At 41.3% G+C, this 12147-nt stretch overlaps 1 long non-coding RNA gene across 1 annotated transcript; it reads left to right on the top strand.

Annotated features, from left to right (window-relative positions):
• Positions 1-2675: 2675 nt before the first annotated feature.
• On the top strand, positions 2676-9032 carry LOC131908477 (uncharacterized). The gene is made up of 3 exons (XR_009378602.1): positions 2676-2798; positions 4511-4688; positions 8751-9032. It is a non-coding gene; the product is annotated as an uncharacterized LOC131908477 (long non-coding RNA).
• The last annotated feature ends 3115 nt before the right edge of the window (positions 9033-12147 follow it).

Raw genomic sequence — 12147 nt, 5'->3', positions numbered from 1 at the left:
GATCTTTCTAGCTGGTGTTGCACACCACCACTGTAAATGAGCAAGTAATATGTTCCAGGGTTGCTTAAATCAGCCTGCTTTTTTTTTTTTTTTTTTGCGGGGATGCATAAATGAGTTCTGGCATTGTGGCAGGGTGGAATTAGAATTCTGGGCCTTGTGCCTCAGTTTACTTCTCTGGGCTCTAGTCCAATGTGTGATTTGGAACTCTGATTCTCAAGATTTCTCATTTGAAGTAAACGTGGCATGGCTGAGCACAGCTTGGTAAGCATCCGCAGATAGGCTGCAGGAAGTCATACAGGAAGGAAATTTGCTTCACTTATGCAACTCAGTGATTGCTAAGGCTCCTCCCCAAACTCCGTGCTTCTTTAGTTCTTTCTCCCAGCTTCTCATTTAGGAACAGTTTCAAGCACACAGAATAGTACGAAGAGTACTTTTTCATAGTCACCATTTTAAACACTTCATCCTTTCTTTACCTAGATAATGTTATCTGAAATGTTGGTAATGAATTACAAGCATCATGGCACTTTAGTCTTGAGTTATTCAGCTATACTTTCTAAGAACACAGCTCTCTCAATCAACACAACATACATTATCAACTTCAGAAGAAATTACGTTGATTTTCTTTTGTTTAATTTTACACATATTCCAATTTCATGGGTTGACTTAACAACGTTTTCTCTCTAGCACCCCCACTTCCAGGACATAGCTGCTTATGTTTTCATAATTCCTTGATCTCCTTTAATCTGGAACATTACACAACTGTGTCCATTTGGGTTCTCCTGATCCAAAGTTCAATAGAAGATTGAAAACACACAAAAATGTATTCGGGGCAACGTTATGAAAAACCAAGCAGGAAGTGTGCAACGAGAGACAGAGATGCTATTGGTCTGTCACCTGGGAAGGGAGAGAAGGAACCTTAGTTCCCTGGGATGGGGTGGATGAAGTGGGGAGAGAATGCATCACAGCTGGGAGATGGTCTCAGCTAGGCTCCCTGGGAGTTCCAGAGCAAGGTTCCTACTCGACGAACCCTCCTTAGGCAGGAGGGGGCCACTTATCTCCCTCTCTGTTGAGTCCTTAGGGGAGTGTTGTCTCTGCACAGCTGCTGTGACCAGCTTAAAGATGTAGCAGCCAAAGGCCATGGGCAGAGGTCATTGACGTTTTTGAAGAATATAACATCACTTCTACTTTTTTTTTCAGTTTTTTAAAATTTTATTTTATAATTGAATTTAATTTTACATATCAGCCACAGATTCCCTTGTCCTCCCCCTTCTTGCCCCCCCCCCGCCCCCCTCCCGCCTTCCCCCCTGCCCACCCCCTATTCCCATTTCCTCCAGGGCAAAGACTCCCCTGGGGATTGAGTTAAACCTGGTAGATTCAGTTCAGGCAGGTCCAGTCCCCTCCTCCCAGGCTGATCATCAGGGAAATGCAAATCAAAATGACTCTGAGATACTACCTTACACCTGTCAGAATGGCTAAGATCAAAAACACTGAAGACACCTTATGCTGGAGAGGATGTGGAGCTAGGGGAACTCTCCTCCACTGCTGGTGGGAATGCAAGCTTGTATAACCACTTTGGAAATCAATATGGCACTTTCTTAGAAAATTGGGAATCAATCTCCCCCAAGATCTAGCTATACCACTCTTGGGCATATACCCAAGGAATGCTCAATCATACCACAAGAGCACTTGCTCAGCTATGTTCATATCAGCATTGTTTGTAATAGCCAGAACCTGGAAACAACCTAGATGCCCTTCAACTGAAGAATGGATAAATAAAATGTGGCACATATACACAATGGAATACTACTCAGCAGAGAAAAACAATGACATCACGAGGTTTGAAGGCAAATGGATGGATCTAGAAAAAATCATCCTGAGTGAAGTTACCCAGACTCAGAAAGACAAACATGGTATGTACTCACTCATAGGAGGATACTAGATGTAAAACAAAGATGACTAGACTGCTACTCACAACTCCAGGGAGGCTACTTAGAAAACAGGACCCTAAGAAAGACACAGAGATTGCCCAATGACAGAGAAATGGATGAGATCTACTTGAACAACCTGGACGTGAGTGGGGTAATGAAGGGCAAAGTTCGAGGGAAAGAGAGCTTAGGGGAGTGGAGATCCCAGCTGGATCAAGAACAGAGAGGGAGAACAAGAAATAAAAGACCATGATAAATGAAGACCACATGAGAATTGGAAGAAGCATCCCTTCTACTTTTAACGAAGCACTTTCCATTCTAACCTAGTTCTTTTGAAACATTCTCCACAGTCTCCATCTTTTAAATAAATTATTATAATCTTCTGAATATTGAGGTTCTCTCAAAATTTGTATGTTGGGACCTACTGTTCCATGTGATGACATGAAGAGGTGGGTGGGGCCTTTCACCCTCATCAATGGGATCAGTGTCCTCATAAAGGAAGACAGGGAGGGTTGTCTTGCTGTGTGTAGACACAGAAGCCTCATCTGTGAGGAACAGGCCTTTGCCAGACATCAAATATGCTGCTGTGTTCTGATTTTGCACTCCCTAGCCTCCAGAACTATGGGAGATAAATTTGTGTTGCTTGTAAACTGCCTACCCTAAGGAGTTTTTTGTTACTGCGATGTGAATGGATTGAGATATTGATTACTGTCTATTGGTGCCCCTCTTTTCTTCTGTGTTTTAGAATGTATCAACTGGAAACTACAAACAAGAGGGTGTTGCTGGCAGAAACGATTAGTCAGTTAAGTTTTACTTCTGGTGATACTAGTATCTGAATTAATCGATTAGGTAAAGTGGGTTGTTTTGCCCAGGGTGAGTGGGACTCTTCCAATCTGTTGAAGGCCTAAATTGGATAAAAGCTTAAGGAAAAGAGAATTCTCTCCTTCCTTCTCCCACCTCTCTCGGTATAGACATATGTTTACTGGTTTTGTTTCTCTAGAGAACTCGAATTCATACCCTCCTGCATCCACACAGAATAACATCCTAAGTAGACATCATAGAGGAGATGCATATGCTTTGTGCCCTGTCTAAGTTCTTGGCCCCAAGACCTGTGATCATAATACAGGGTTGTCTTACACTTCTAAATGTGTCTGGTCATTTAAATGTAAGCAGAGTAATTTTTTTAATGCCATTGACCAAATTTTATGCTCTATTCAATAATTCAAGGCTATATTGAGTGTTTGTTGTAATCAAAGTGCCCTGCTGGACTGGTAGAGTTTGCTTTAAAAGTCATATAAAAAATAGAATTTTCATTCATGAAAAATCCATATGCTAGCATAGGAAATCAAAATTAAAAAAAATAGCCGACAGGTTGTGGTGCAGAAGGAGGTGGTAAACAAATGCTGCCAGAGAGATGGATTAGGAGAGAGGCCACCCTGGTGTAGGGCTATGTCACACAGCACCAAGGCACCAAGCACACAGCAAAGATGGCAAACTCCTCCTATTGTTGGAAAAATATACAGGTTCAAGACTGAAAAAAAGGGGGGCGAGTACCAGGTACTTGGAAAGGAGAGATGAGTACAAGAAAATTATAAAACAACATGTTGGCTCTGCAATCCTGACAGGCTGTAATAACAGTAGCTCTCTGCTGTCCCAGGACATACTCCTCGGAGCACCACTTCCCCAGGCATTTAGTCACATTCCGTTTCCTCCATTTTATGAATGAGGCAGTTTACTGTTTCCTCCATTTTATGAATGAGACAGTTTAGGCTGAGTGGTCTAAAAATCATTCTGGTTTTAGGGGAAGTTTCGTGTGTGTGTGTGTGTGTGTGTGTGTGTGTGTGTGTGTGTGTGTGTGTTTCAAATACAAAGGAAAAGAGAACTGAACACAAACCCCTAGACATTTTGCTTGCTTTTTCTTATCATTTATTTAACAAGCTGATATTTAATTTTACAACAGCCCTGGAGGCTAACTGCTCTTATCCTAGTACCAGAACTAAGCGGAGGCTCAGAGACATCAGGTAACCTGCTTCAGATCAGAGCAAAGGTGAGCTAGGACCTGGAAACGAAAACCTTCAGAGGCAGCAGTGATTTCAGCAATCTCCCACATTCCTGCGGACAGCCTCTCTACTTCCTCCAGGTAGTTTCAAACAAACCTCCCTTTCATACTTCCACGGTAACATCTAGATGTTGCCCCCTAAGGCATTGATGACATAAATATGGGGATGACCGATAGGTTTAGCACATTCATTAAAAAAGTTAGTTGTTAACCTCAAAGAATTTTTCATTTCCAGTTGGTAGAATGTGAGAGGAAATCCCCCACCCCTTCCAAAGGGGCACCACTGGTGGACCTCAGAGCTTAGCCACAAACCAGGACTGTGGCCTTGAACTAGCTACTTCAGCCTTCCTGGTCAAGCATTCCCCCCTCCCCACACCTTGTAAAATGAGGCCATGCTGAGTGACAGTTGAGGGCTCTTTCATTTGGAATGTTTTGTGATTCTACAAACATTGAACCAAGATATAAGATGGGCAATTTACTTTAAAAATATTTTGTGTCGTTCAGACTTCCATTTTCTTTACCTTAGCAAGTGCATTGGTTCCACATACAGAGCAAAGGGTCATGTCCAAGAAGAGGATGGTTTGCTGAGGAGATGCTCTGAAGAACCTTGGGTACCAGGTCTGTGTAGTGATGGCACTTCCAGAATAGCCAGCGGTAGTCTATAGTTTCAAAACTATTAATGTGATGCTGCTCTACATACAGAGGTAAGCACATTTACTGTTTCTTATGTTGCCTTAGGTTCTCCTTTGCTAAGGAAATATTGTTTGGTTGATGCCTTTGAGTTATTCCTACTTGGTAATAAAGAATCAGTCTTAATGATTTACCTCATCGAATGATGTAAAATTCTAATTGTATAAGACAAACCACACACACACACACACACACACAGACAAGCAAAACCAAATCTGTTGTGACCTACACTTGCACCGACCAACAGAAATTATGCTGTTAATTGCTCTCCTCCACTTTCTCCCAGTTTTAATAGCTACTGGTAATTGCCACTTCCCAGGGAATCGTGGGAATGTTAGGTAGATTGCCCTCCCTATCTATATTAAACCATTTGTAACAAGTGAATAAGTGGGACCTGGCAAGCAAATAAATTTATGGGCTTAATTTTGTTGCTTGGATTGAGTGCATGTGTTCCAAACTGTTTTTTAATTGCTGTGACCTTGCCTACTGATGAAAGCCCAGGAATTTATGAATTGTTATGTAAGATCTACTGATAGATGAACTCTTATCTGCAGAACAAGTTGACTTTCATTTATGCTTTCCATACTTGCTTGCATTTATATTTGGGGAAATATCAAGCAACTCAAAACACTGTGTTAACACAGAGCTTCACATAAGCCACACACTTGATAGGTGCTTCCCAAAGCGTACACGACTTTACTTAACTTTGACTTCTACCTATTAGTTCACTCCTTCAGGGAGGAGAAAGAATGCTGAGTTTCCTTTAAGGTCTTGCTTCCACCACAGCTTCTGAATGGCAGTCCTTGACCCCAAATGAAAGTAAAATTAGCTGTAATCATAATTCAGAACAAACTTCTGAATAACATGGATACTAACTATTGCCTAGCTAAAAAAAGACAGACACAGACTTCTAGCCACTCCATTTCCAAATATCCTACAAGTATGTTTCTGGTTCTCTCTGACCATCATGGTCATATTCTGAATCTTTATGACAACCAAGAGCTAGCTGAGAAAGCATTTGAAACTGTTCAAACTGTGCTTCACAAGATCTTAATTATTTGATAAAGCCCAAATCTGTCTATAACCATATTTTCTGTCAAGGTGGTATAAGTCATCTAGTAATATTTATTTAAAAAAATAGTCTTTAAGAATTCAGTAACTACATAGGCAAAAGGCCCAAACTAGACCTCAGCTACTGAAACAAGCCTTAAAAAGACACATTTGTTAACCACAGATGACAGGGTTCATGTAACATATCTTAATACATTTTGGGGAATATAACAGTCCTTAAGTAGTTACTGTCTTCAAGTGATGATATTTGCCTTCAAGGTACAGTGTCTTTCCAAATGTCCTTCAACTCATTATGATCATCACACTTTATTTTTTATGATTGTTTTTAGCCATTTAAGTAGGAAAATGCTCATATAATTCAAAGTGAGGAGCCTTGTGCAGACCAGCATGTTAGTACAGGGAGCAGCATTTAAGGGAGACAACTGCTTCCAGCTCTGGCCACCAAATAGGACCAGTGTTCTCCATCCAAGCCTCATATTGTAGCTACCTACTGGTTTGAAAAACTGCTATATAGTTTTATAGATCTCTAGGTCCTTTCCTAGAGGTTTCATCCAGTATTTCCAAGGTTCTATTATATCTATTAAATTATATATAAAATACATTTATGTATATATTTCTATAGTTCTAATCTTCTATAGTTAAAGAAAAAGGTCACAGTTGGTTCTGATGCACACTGATCCTGAAGTCTTAGGTATAGTTGAGTAACATTAAAACTTTTCATTTCTTCTCTGTGAAATCATTTGTCAAAGGTAGTACTTATATTGGACTTTGGAACAAGGTAGACTGGTAAGTTCCAGCACTCAGGGTAGAAATTGGGGGGGAAAATCACTTACTTTCACTGAGTCTCAGATTTTCAATAAACCTTGGAGGCCATAGTTTCTTAACTGAATGCTATGACTATGACTTCTGATCATTTGTGTTCCATGTTTTCCATGGCACCTTACTTAGTAAATACATAATATAGCATAGCTGTGATAACTTCTGCCTCATAGGCCAAATACAAGAGACCATTTATCTAAGTCAGAAGAACCTAAAAACTACAAAGCCTGGTTATTACACAAGAGCTTTTGGAAATCAACGATTAGCTACTTTGGGAACAGAAGGACATGGAAAAATAGAATGAGTCTTCTTCAGTATAAAGGGGGATGTCTGAGAAGGAGGTTTCTTTGAAAACAAGATATAATAATGAATACTGGTTAAGGACCAGCCTCTACAAGAAAGGTCATTACTACTCTCAGCTCTCACCCTGGTGGAGTGGGTTTTCTTGGTAACTCAGGTTTCTGTTTCTGTAACAAATGGCTTAGGATTCAACTTAGGAAGAAGAAAGGTTTTTCTCATGCTCAGAGTTTTGAAGGTTTAGTTTATGATCAATGACCCCCATTGCCTTTGAGTCTGTGGTGAGGTAGGACATCACAGCATAATGTAAGAGCTCATTAGGGAATGAATAAGAAGAGGAAGAGGTTAAAATTTTACATTCCTCTTCATACCCCAGTTACCTGGAGGCCTCCAACAAGCCTTCTTCTAGAAGTTTCTACCATATCCTAATAGAGTAAAAATAGACAAGCCTCCCTTCTTCCTCTCTCATCGGAATGTGTATATATTTTACAATATTTTTATTTTGTTATTTACCTATGTATATGTGTCTGAGTGTGTGTGCACATGTGTTTTTATACCATGTGGCGTCCAGAAGAGTGTGACTGATCTCCTGGAGCTGGAGCCGCAGGCGGTTATGAGTAGCCCGGCTTGTGTTTGGGAGCCCAAGCATTGTTTTGTGGAAGAGCAACAATCACTCTTAACCACTGATTCTTCTCTCTGTCCCCTGCACCTGCTTCTTATCTGGACTCCTCCTCTTATATTACTTAAGTCCACTATCCTTTCGTCTCTGTCCACTAACCCAGGCTCAGTGAACATTACCCCCATCTCTTGAATTTAAGTTCTCACATTAATAATTAAAACATATCTATTATATTACTTTGTGAATGTTAGTTCTGCCTTCCCAAATTATTTTCAAATTTTCAGAGGCAAAACCGTTTCTTAACCCACATTTGTGTCTTTCCCTTGGTAGGTCCTACAAAGACTCAGGTATAAAGGATGGCCTCATAAAAGCAGACTGAGTGCCAAGAAGCACCATCTATGGGTGAAAGAGGCAGTCAGGGAGGCATCTTTAATGCCTAGAATGTTATCAACTTAAGTTCAGTTTTTACCAGCTCGTCTTTGCTTTCCAACAGAGGCATACAAGATACACAGATTATTTTATCCCTCCATGGACTATCTTTGTTGATCCACTTGGATTTCCTTTTTCTTCCTCTAAATAGTGGCTTGCAGAATTGTTTACATGTTAGAATGATTTGTCATGGGGAAATGATTCAGTGGGTAAGAACACTTGCTTCCCAAACATGGAGACTGAGTTCAAATTCCCAGCATCCATGTAAATGCCAGGTATGTCACAGGACCTGAGTTCAAACTCCTGTTACCAACATAAAAAAAAAGGATCAGCGTGGCCACACGTGCCTATAGTCCCAGCAGTGTGTGTGTATGCGGGGGAGACAGATGGAGCCAAGAACATACTGGCCAGTGACTCCAGTTAAAAAATAATGAAGTCCAAGTTCAGTAAAAGACCTCATTCTCAAGGGAGTTAGTTGGAGAATTACAGAGTAAGATACTCAGTATCCTCTTCTGGCCTCTTCATGCACATACATAGGCATGCACACTTGCACATACCATATACACACTATGCACAATATACACACAGACACAAAAATGCAGGCAAGCATGTGTACACATGTGCAAAACACACAGAGAGAGAGAGAGAGAGAGAGAGAGAGAGAGAGAGAGAGAGAGAGAGAGAGAGAGAGAGAGAGAGAGAGAGAGAGAGAGAGAGAGAGAGAGAGAGAGAGAAACCCTAGACTAAAAGTAGGTAATAACTCGATATCCAGGTCTGGAGTTTTTTAGTGGTCTATCCCAATCCGTGGCCTCTCTTCTGATTCTGACTGCTTCTTTCCCAGTGACTGAAGGCATACTCTGCAGTGGGACTGGAAGCCAGAGCTGAAGAACGACCACTCACAAGAAATGAGCCTCCTTGTTGCAGCAGGTTATACACGGTCACTGTTCCTCTTGATTGCCATACTCCCAGTTGGCATCTGTCATTTAAATCCCAAATGGAATGTCATTGCTCTGACAACTCTAGGACTCCAATATTTGAAACATTAGTTACACTTTCTTAAATGCTCTACTATTTTCTTCACAGCTCCCACAATACACAGAAATTCAGGTGTCTATGTGCTCAATACACTTCCTTTGTCTCCTCACACCTTTAGACTTCGAGCTCAGTGACAGAACAGACCACACCACATCTGCTTTTCTCATTGCTGTAAAGTAGACACCCATCACAGGGCATGTCTTAGGATCTTAGAAAATCCTTAGTGAAGAAATGGAAACCTGGTAAGTATTTATAGGAGTTGGGGAGTGGCAGAATCCCGTGACTCCCTGGAGAACATTCTGTCGACAGTGATGTAGAGTGAAGGGATCCTCCAGCCATGCAAGGCAGGCAGTGATGCTCATATATGGTACACTCATTAAGATCACTTGGATGTTTTATTGAAGGAACAAATGTCCATGTCTCAAGTCTAGGATAGTTGGCATTTGTAGTATGATGGCAGAAACAGGAGTAAATTGGCCAGTTGGCTCTGATGCCCTCACAATGCCATGTGCTTACAAACTATTGCTTTAGATAACCCTTGACATTCCTTTCAGAAGGCCTGTCCCATGTAGAGCCAGGAGCCTTTGTGCCCTGTGCTAAGGTGAGGTTAAAAGTTCCCTCTAGAGAAGAGATGGGTTATTTTTAAACAACATCTCTGCAAATTAAGGCCCCCCCAGAACTATTTATCCCGTTTTATTAATGGGGCTAGTGGAGTCTTAATCAGATATAAATCCTGTGAGCTATAATAACCATCACCCTGGCAAGATATGTGCGCTGGTGTAGTAGCAGTGCAAATGTTATAAATGTAACTACCTACCTTAGGATTTGATTTAAAGCCCACTCCACGAGATGGAACCCATACCCTCTGTTTCTGCACCAAGAAACTGTAGCCCGACAGGCCATAGGCCCTAGAAGAGAATCTACTATTGTTATTCTGCTAAATGAACCTAATATTAAACCAACTTCCAATGACTTATCAGTACGCCAATAGGTTAATGCATTTCTTAATTCTCGTCAGAGAAGATTCTCTTTACAATAAATGATGATAAAGAGGGACCCTCTAATTTCAAGGTGCAGAGAATCAGACTATGGAGTGCACAGTCCAAAATGGGATATCTATATCCCACTCCCACTCTAAGGGCTCAGGGACCATTGCCGAAGAGGGTATAGGAAGATTGTAAGAGCCAGAGGCAGTTTATGATTGCAATAAAACAATGGTTTTTGTACAGAGCAGAGCAGTTGCACATACAAACTCAAGTTGGTTATGACATCCTGCACAAGACCTGTGTAAGGAGGGGGGACATGAAATCCCATCCCTGGCTGAGGAGCTAGTGGTAATTGATTGCACTGGAGAGGGAGAGTCAGTTTTCCTCAGGGGTGTGGTGGCCCCTAGTAGACTTCCCATGCTCCAGTGGATAGCCACAAAACCAAGAATACATGGACAGCACAAATTAGACTGGGTGGGTTTTTAAAAAAAAACAAGGGAAAATGGTATTAAACATCACTGAAGAGTTGGCCACTGGCTTTAGCAATGTGGACACCATTGGTGTAGAGCAGTTTTGACACAAGGAGAGGCAATCCTTAACACAGGGGGCTTTAGAGAGAACAGATTTTGGAGACATGAATGTGCATAACTCTTTGGAGGAGCTGCTGTAAGGAAAAGGGTAGCCAGTAATCTGTAATCTGTGCACTTGAGAGGCTGAAGACAATAAGATCAGAGGTTTAAGCCAACCTGGGCTACATGGAGAATTCCAGCCAGTCTAGTCTACAAACTAAGACCTGGTCTCAAGATAATAACGTATGAAAGTAAGTAAATAAGCAAATAAATAGAACTTGAAGCCAGAGGGCAACAAATGTGAAATATCAGCTTGTGTGTGTGTGTGTGTGTGTGTGTGTGTGTGTGTGTGTGTGTGCTGCTGGAGTGATCAAAGGGAAAAATGACTGAAGAGAGTGAACAGAGCAATGCTTTTGAATGTTCAAAAGGACCTGGGGTTTAGTGAACACCTGTAGAATTTAGACAAGACAGGAACACAGAAAGTTCATTCCTGGTAACAGGATAGAAGGCATCCTATATGAGCCCATATGCTGGTGGGCAGGTGGAGGTTGAGACAGAGGTGGGAGCTTGTAGAAGTTCTCTTCTGATTTTTTTTCCTCCGGGAAATAGCAATCAAGGTCAACTACTGAGAGTGAGGATGGGGGGGCGGAAGTGTTGGGAGATTTACGAGAAAGAAGGAAATACAGAATTGTTGTCTGGGAGAATAGAATAGTAAGTGGCCTAGGGAAATGTACCCGGACTGTCGGCCAGTATGAAAAGCATGCTTCAAATAGGCTCTCTCAGTTTCATGAATTTGAAGGAGACCAGTAAGCACAGATGAGTATTTTCTTTCTCTATTTGGATGCATGCATTCAGCCCAAGAGTAAGATTTTTTCAAATAGAGTTTTCCTGCCTGGCCCACAGTCAGGACAAATCTCTCTCACCTGCCAGTCCCACAGCCGCTCAAACCCGACCAAATAAACACAGAGACTTATATTAGTTGCAAACTGTATGGCAGTGGCAGGCTTCTTGCTAACTGTTCTTACAGCTTAAATTAATCCATTTCTATAAATTTATACCTTGCCACATGGCTCGTGGCTTACCGGCATCTTCACATGCTGTTTCTCATCGTGGCGGCTGGCAGTGTCTCTCTGACTCAGCCTTCCACTTCCCAGCTCTATTCTCCTTCTTGTCCCGCCTACACTTCCTGCCTAGCCAATGGCCAATCAGTGTTTTATTTATCGACTAATTAGCAACACATTTGCCATACAGAACATCCCACAGCAAAGAACAATTAGTTTTATGCTCACATGTAGCAACCAGCTACTAAATTAGTTAAGAAATGACGGATTTGTGTAAAGTCTTCTTCATTTAGCATTGCTGGAGAGTGACAGAGGGAACCTCTGGTTAATTGAATATTTTAGGTGGCTGAGGCCCTTACATTACATAACTACTTGAAAAATAGAAGATTTTTTAAAAAGCTAAACAAGCAACCCTGAATAGCACATGAAAACACTTAGTTAATAATGTCCAAATATTCAGTGGTATACATTATTATGAAAAACAATAATCATGGTACGTCATGGGAAAATACAACTATTTGAGTTTGTGGTAGCTTAGGATCTAGATGCATTACACCAAGAACTTTCTAGGAGGGCCTGGGCCATAG

This window comes from Peromyscus eremicus, chromosome 4 (genome assembly GCF_949786415.1).
Source record: "Peromyscus eremicus chromosome 4, PerEre_H2_v1, whole genome shotgun sequence".
Taxonomy (NCBI): Eukaryota; Metazoa; Chordata; class Mammalia; order Rodentia; family Cricetidae; genus Peromyscus; species Peromyscus eremicus.
This window is presented reverse-complemented; position numbering and strand designations above follow the sequence as displayed.